The 5803-nt window shown below is 41.8% G+C and overlaps 1 long non-coding RNA gene across 3 annotated transcripts; it reads left to right on the top strand.

Annotated features, from left to right (window-relative positions):
* The first annotated feature begins 479 nt into the window (after positions 1–479).
* LOC128893493 (uncharacterized) lies at positions 480–4905 on the top strand. Of its 3 annotated transcripts, none has more exons than XR_008461350.1 (5): positions 480–1999; positions 2079–2391; positions 2458–2645; positions 2703–3127; positions 3208–4905. It is a non-coding gene; the product is annotated as an uncharacterized LOC128893493 (long non-coding RNA). The 3 variants fall into 3 exon arrangements; XR_008461349.1 differs by having other exon boundaries at positions 2079–2645; positions 3208–3711; positions 3792–4905; XR_008461348.1 differs by having other exon boundaries at positions 2079–2645.
* The last annotated feature ends 898 nt before the right edge of the window (positions 4906–5803 follow it).

The following is a 5803-nucleotide window of genomic DNA, read 5'->3' as shown; positions in this document are numbered from 1 at the left end:
GGACAATTTTATTTTCCCCCCTCCCCTTCGCCGCTGTGACGTTACGAAAGGCAGGTAGTTGCCCAAAAATCGTCGTGTGGAATGGAACAGGTTGATGGCCCTGCTCGAACCCCGAGTCATCGTCGGCTCGTTTTACTTGCTGGCTGTCTGGAATTCAGTCGAGTTCTCACGTACCTTTGGGAATTATTTACACCGTGATTTCCTCTCCTGGGACCCCGTAGCTAACGCGGCGGACAACATTTCCCCCGTCGCAAGTTCGAGCCGATTCAACAGGTAATTGGTTCTAACCGAAGGATTACATCGACGCTCTTCAAAGTAAAATACAAATGTTTTCGCGAAGATGCCCCTTAAGCCGATCAACTTCTTAGCGGCAACTTGGCACTCTACTCGAAAGACACACTCGCGAAAGACGCCTAAATTGAATCTATTTATTTTATTGCATTATCGCGTCGTTTTACTCGTTATGCTGGATTATTTTGAGGTCAAGCTGATAACAGCACACATAGAATATCGCTTGTATACTTATCTTCGCTCCTACACACCGTTCCGTTTCTCAAAACTTTATAATACGCTTCATTTCGTATACAGTTGTTTCGGAATAAATGGATACTACTACGACTTTTATCGAAGTCAGACTATTATTAGCTAGATGAGTTATATAGTACCTAGCTTTTATGATTGTTTGTCTACTATTATTTTTATCGTAAACATAAATTACTATAAGAGCGCTGCTTCGTGTGCATGTGCGTGCGCCGCCATCTTAAGTGTACTTATACTATTTCCTTGTTACTGTCATGCCTAGCATAGCAATGCTACTACGGTACAACTATAGTGTAGTCGCGCTATTATAGCATAATCGGGGCCTGAATTTATCTATTTGGTTGACAAAATTAATTCAAAGGTATGTCATAACTTGTGCCAATTATAGCAGAAACGAGAAACGGAAATACGAGACACGGTTTTGTAAATCGGTTCCTCGGTGAATGGATTAACGCGATCGTGTGCTGTCAACTTCCGCTCCCACGGACACTGTTCGACCAACATCTAGAATCGTTCGCTAAAGTGCTTAATTGCTCCTAGCAAGGAAAAGGATCTTCTATTTTTAAAGAGACTTCATTTTTCACGTTCCTCGCGACAGAACTGAGACGCATCGATTACTTCGACGAGTGTTTGCACGATTAGCCAAAAAAAAAAACAAGGTGAAAATATAGTCGTTTGAAAAATAGCGAAAAACCTCGATAGTGTTAAAAAATGAAGCATTGAAAGAAAACCATTTATTTGGAATGTCTGACAAGTGGAGACTACGCGTTAAAAAGAAAGTAAAGAATAATATTAATCCCCGTATCGACGGTCTACGGGGGGCGTGAAAGTCGTGGAACGAGGGTTAATCGAATAGAAAACTGGCAAACCGAGCTGCCTGATGGAAGTCATCGTAGATAAGCTGTTATCGGCAGGCATGCGTGCATACGTACGCCGGCACTTAATTTCGTGTCGGACTGTTTGCTTTATCGCAATCGTGTACCTGCAGCGTTCATTGCTCACGTACGTTTTTACGCGTCCGATAAATACGCCCCCCCCCCTCTTCTTGTGGAAAAAAAATGGGCCACCGTACGTAACGCGTGTCGTAAACGTCTGAAAATATCTCCAAAGGTTGCCTACGCGAATATAAAGCACTCGGTATTTAACGATTTACGAGTGGGACGAATACTTGTTCGCGGACCAATACGACTGGACACCGAACCGAGACGACTGGAGGGTTCCCGCTGAATTTTCATCTTTCTCGACTATTCGCGCGACGACACATGGTTTCTGTTACTCCCACATGGCCTAAACGACGCCAGGCAAGTGGCTCTAAGGTTGGATTCGCGATTGGAGCGAATTTGTTTCGCGGATCGATACAACTGGAGGGCAATAGGTCGTAAATCAATGGTCTGGAATGACTGGAAACGTTGGACGTAGTATCGTAGAACGATTTGCAGTGGAAATTTGTCCTTGACAGGTGGGAAATTGTTTATAAATTTGTAACGCTCCCCTCTCTGTGAAATGCGATAATGTATCACTTGTATCTTCAATTACAGGAACTATTATCTATCGCGGCGCAGTGGCTCCGTTCGACGTTAGAACAGTCTAGAAATATCGTTCGTTGAATTCCTTGATACTGTAGTCACTAGCGGATTCGGCGTATGATGTAACTTAGGTCTTTTCCAGCGGGAGACTGCTTTCAGTACGTTAGAGAAGAGTTCGCTGTATAATTAGAAAAGAATCGAAGGCGAAAAATGTTGAATTGAATTTTAACGACGCCGAAAAGTATTCTAGGAAAATGTAATAATACATACATGGAGCTCGCGTGTTCCTTTGTATACGTCTCGTTGGGAAAATTAACGTTGCACGGTTAGTTTTACCATGGCAATTTCGCGTCAAGTGAAAAGCGAGAAAGTTGAATTTATCATTCCGCAGGCCAACATTTCGTTTCACTCCGTAAACGTCTACAAGGTTTTTTACCTTCTGCTTTAATTTCACGTTCCACTGCGTGAATCTTTATCTGAATAAAAATTACACGTGTCGAACAAGAGATTGAAAATCGTTATCTGTTACGTGGCCGAATAAATATAACCCGAGTTATTTCGAACTCCAAGAAAAACCAGGTATCTATATTTATTCGTCAGATAAATCAATTTTTATTTCATTTTTTCACATTTCAGATTTTTATATTGTCTTTATTCGAGGAATGAATTTACTTGGAACGAATGTTGTTACGTGTTCGTCGCATAAAGATAATTGTGAATATTATGTAATACGCGAGGAGCTGCGAAAACTGGAACAACCCCTCGTAACTCGTTCAATGCAAGATTGCCTATGAGCAATGTTGGATTGCTTTATCTGCTTCCTCCGATAGTGCTCGCACAGTGGCTGATAAAAGTCAATGACAGAGGAAAATGCCTCCATCGGAAACGAGCTACACGATTTAAGCAACGCCCACGCAATTTAAAAAAAAAATTACTCTCCAACCCAAAATGATGGAGTACCGAGTGAAGTTAAAGTCGGGGAGATTACAGAGCGATTCCATGGCTCCCCAGTTGCCCATCTGCCATCTTGTCTCACACGAATTGTACAAGTCTAAAACGTGGTATATATCATGATATTATCTACGCAAATTATGAGAAAAATACTCTTCAATCTCAATTTTATTCTTTATTATTTCATGAGGTGAAATAATACGAAAATAATGGAGCACCGAGTGAAAGTAAAAGTCGAAAGGATTACAGAGCGATCCCGTGGCTCCCCAGATGTCCATCCGCCATCTTATCTCCCAGGCATAGTACAAGTCCAAAACACAATATACATCGCGATATTTCCCACTCAAATTAAAAGAAAAATACTGTTCTACCTACATTTTATTCTTTTTTATTCTATTATTTCATGAAGCGAAATAATACGAAACAATGGAGTACGAGTGGAAACTTTGGAGGGATTACAGAGCGATCCCGTGGCTCCCCAGTTGCCTATCCGCCATCTTGTCTCCCAGGCATAGTACAAGTCCAAAACACAATATACATCGCGAAATTGGTGTCGAATCGTAGTACAAGCTAGCAATTTTAATGGTTGCAACAGTTATCTGCAGATAGCTCACCACGTCCTCGAGGAAGCCTTCGTGGCTGGCTATCGCGTCTTTAATGGCAACAATTTCGCGCTGAAAGAACCATTCTCACGGTTAGTTTCATAAATACGAGTCTGTGCCGTGGACAAAGTCCGCGTAGACAATGTAGCAATTGTTTCTATCATCTTCGCAGACGAATCGACGTTTTCGCGTCGAATTCTCGGAGCCGTCCACGGATCTAAGGAATGCACGTTTCGGTGTTCCGTGCGATCCTGGAATAAATGGCGAACGCGTCGAGAATCCAAAACGCGTTGTTCGACTTTCGAGGAGAAAGGTGCACGACATCTAGATGCCGGGAGGTAGCGAACGTTAGAGGTCACGGTACGGTGAACTCCTTGGCGAGCAACCTTCATCCTTTCCAATTTGTTGCCGCGGATTGTACTGATGCGTGGCAGCGGCCACGGAAGCGAGACGAGCGTGAAAAAGGAGCGCGGGGCAACGACAACAACAACAGTGGCGGCTGAATAGACGCGGCCGCTCAGAACGTAAATCTTATATTTATTATTGCGGAAGCACGTTTTCGAGCATACTGGTCGATGGACTGTGGATGTGTGTAACGGAGCCATGGGAAATTTTATGAGAACGTGCATAAATGCAGGAATACGTAAAATATCAACGATAGTGCACGTGTTATAGAAGATGAAACATATTTTTATTTATGTCTGAATGATCCGCAGTGATCAATTTAGTTCTGAATATTTGTACGTGGAAGTCGAGATTAATGCGGGACAGGAGTTTGAAAACATTTTTTAAGGAAATGAAGTTGATATGTTTCGGTTGAGATGGAATTCTTGGTACAGTGAATCTCATTATTTTGTCCCTGCCTTTTTATTTCTCTTGCGGGTATGTAGTGAATATATTAATAAATAAACGTAGAGGGTTATGAATTATCCTATAATCAATTTCTTAGGAAATAAAGATTAGCATTATCTATTATACGTCCAGATGTTAATACAGCCAATCTTTTTGTTGAATAAAATTATCCTAGTAAATCGCTATATAATTAGGCAAAACTGTGTCATTATTTACGAGGCGTTTAATTTTTCTTGTACAGTTACTATCTAGTATCAATGACGCAGACTATCAAAACAAACGTTATAGACACATATTGGATCCCATTACGTAAGTGGAATGATTAGAATGAGCAGAAAACTTCTTATCGCTCTTGCAACATATTTTTATCGAGACTCAATAGCTGATCGATGTGCTCGAAGGTAGGTTAACACCTTCACTGTCTTTGAAGTTAACCTAAAATTTGCGAGGAAAAGTAAAAGCTTTAGGTGTAGCAGAAAGAGTTCAGTGTCCGCAAAACATAGTTGGGTAAAACTGTCGATAATGATTTTTAGGAATTTTTCTTCTTTGAACATTTTGCAAAGAATAAAACGACACAAAAATATTAGTATTTAGGAAATCGTGGTCTGCAATGGGTTTAGATCTCGCGTACTACTAGCGCCACTCGGCGCCTGATGGAACCAACAAGTCCGTCCTATAGAGAGTGCAGCAGTTTGCTTCATCCCCGACTGCGTTTCCGCTCGTGAACTCTGTTATACGGGTACTTCCGGCATTAGCATCGAAAAGCAGCGGACCGCGACATTTCTAGTGGACCACTGACAGCACACGACAGTGCGGCCAACTCTTATCGCTAGCCTAATTAGATTAGATACTTAATCGACAATTGCTGCATTTATACGACACCACGGTCGGCGGTGAACGAACCGGATGGATGGGACGAGCGCTCTACAGAAAGCGAATAAATTGAAACGTCTTCGGTAATAAGTATATTTGAAGAGGTTATCTCTTACTGACGTGTCGATACTTATCTGGTAAATTATACAATGGGCAAAAGTCTGCTGTGAAGGGCAACGTACAGCCGGTCGTAAAAGACTGTGCACACACTGTACGATACATCGAGCTCGTGTTCGAGCATAAATTCTTAGGAATGTCGTGGAATTATAAGAGAAACTTCGACAGACTTTCAGACGGGAATATTTGGTGAGGCGTATTTAGCGAGACAAATTTTTAACGAGATAATACCTATGCTTATCGAGCTCATTTGCGATGGCCCACTGACAGACCAAAAATACAATAGCAGGGAAATTTACATACAGGTGTCGCAGATAGTGGCGCATATTTGAGGTTTGGTTT

This window comes from Hylaeus anthracinus, unplaced genomic scaffold (assembly GCF_026225885.1).
Source record: "Hylaeus anthracinus isolate JK02 unplaced genomic scaffold, UHH_iyHylAnth1.0_haploid 0, whole genome shotgun sequence".
Lineage (NCBI taxonomy): Eukaryota > Metazoa > Arthropoda > Insecta > Hymenoptera > Colletidae > Hylaeus > Hylaeus anthracinus.
This window is presented reverse-complemented; position numbering and strand designations above follow the sequence as displayed.